The following is a 2,065-nucleotide window of genomic DNA, read 5'->3' as shown; positions in this document are numbered from 1 at the left end:
ATATAAGTTATATTGTATATTATATAATATATGTTATATATATATATATATATATATAAGTAGGTTATACTTATATCCTATAAATATAATATTCTAATTAAGTAGTATTTAATTAATGTAAGTGTAATATATATTGTAATTAACTTATAGCAAAAGTTCTAACATGCATTCTAAGTATTTTTATAAAATCAAAGAAGAAAAAAAAAAAGGTTTGTAACTTAATATATAGTATTTACAAAAGATGTTGTGTTTTCATCCATCAAGTTGCAATAGCATACAAATTAATTTAAAATGTCATTTTATACGTACAAAAATAGTAAATCGACATGTTTATATATATATAAAATATGTTTTGGAATGATTGGTTTTGTAAAACAAATTTTCCAAATCAAAGCTATAAAAATGACATGTACGTACGTGTACGTCAAACCTAAATTAAGGATATATATATATAACATTATCCTATAATTTAGCTCGTTCATTAATTTGGAATCTACTTAAAATAATAAAATTAAGTAACATTATTAGGCATATTGAAGTATGTAAATATTAAATAAACATTGTATAAACAAAAAAAAAAAAAAACAAAAACAAAAACAAAACAAAATAAAACATGCAACACAAAATAAAGCAATAATAATAATAATAATAATAATTAATCATAATATAATTATAATAATGAAAGAAATTTCTGACGTGTCGGTTTGACACGTTAGCAATTTCTGACGCGTCAAAGTTTGACACGTCAGAAATTTCTAACGCATCAAAAAGACACGTCAAAAATTTCTGATGTGTCAAACCAACACGTCAGCAATTTCTGACGTGTTGGTTTGCCACGTCAGAAATTAATATATTTTAATTTTAATTAAATAAATTGTTTAAAAATTATATTTAGCTAAATTTTACTGACGTGTCAATTTTTAACACGTCAGTATTTCCTGACGGGTTACGGTTCACACGTTAGAAAATAATTTTCCTGACGTGTCTGTTTCACACGTCAGAATTTACTGACGTGGCAAAAAACAGCCACTGTTTGCCACGTAAGAAACTTACCTGTTTTTTGTAGTGACATGTCCATTTTGCTTCTCCATTCATTGAGCTTCTTCTAGAAGCTTTGAGAAAATGCCTTATTGTTTTATTATGGAAGCCATTCGGTCATCAAGGAAGAGGAGAGGCAGCAGCTTTAGAAGAATAAAAAAAATAAAAAAAAAAAGAAGAAATTCTTGCCGAGAGAGAGAGATTTGTTTTGTAGAGAGAAGAAGAAATACACCATTTTGCTTCAATTTTATCTCACTTTTGGAATGCTGAAAAGCTTAGAGAATTTTAGAGAATATTTTTCTCTTTTGTATCTAATTCTCTTTTGAGTGAGATTGAGGTGTATTGAGGCTTTTGGGTTTGAGTGGTTTTGTTTGTACTACTCTTTGTACTCCACTATTTTGTTAGTGAATTTCTCCTGGATCGTCTCCGCCAGTAGATGTAGGCTTGTTAAGCCGAACTACTTAAATTTTGGTGTCTTGTGTGGTTGTGTTAATTTTTCTATTCTGTACTTTTCTACTTCTTTGGTGATCTTGGATTTGCATTTGTCACAACAGAATTACACCATTGGATGCTTGTCACTCTGTCAGAGCATTGACAGTGTTGTTAACGGATCTTGCAGTGGCATTGGCTGTTGCCAGACTTCTATCCCAAAGCAAATGACTAGTTTTACTGTCGTTACTGGGAGCATCAACCATCACAACGCAGTCGACAACTTCAACCCATGTAGCTTCGGTTTTGTAGTGGAAGAAAAAGCATTCAACTTTTCCTCCTTGGATCTTAGAAATTTACAGGACAGAGAGAGTGTTCCTGTGGTGCTTGATTTTTCTGTCGGGAATGAGACATGCCTAGATGCTCAGAAAAATTTGACAACCTATGCATGTAAGTCAGAACATAGCTATTGTTACAATTCCACCAACCGTCCCGGGTATGCTTGCAATTGCTCCTCAGGTTATGAAGGGAACCCATACAAGCTCGATGGTGATGGTTGCCATGGTAACAACATACATCTTTTTCTCTTTCTCTCTCT

This window comes from Corylus avellana, chromosome ca6 (genome assembly GCF_901000735.1).
Source record: "Corylus avellana chromosome ca6, CavTom2PMs-1.0".
Lineage (NCBI taxonomy): Eukaryota > Viridiplantae > Streptophyta > Magnoliopsida > Fagales > Betulaceae > Corylus > Corylus avellana.
This window is presented reverse-complemented; position numbering follows the sequence as displayed.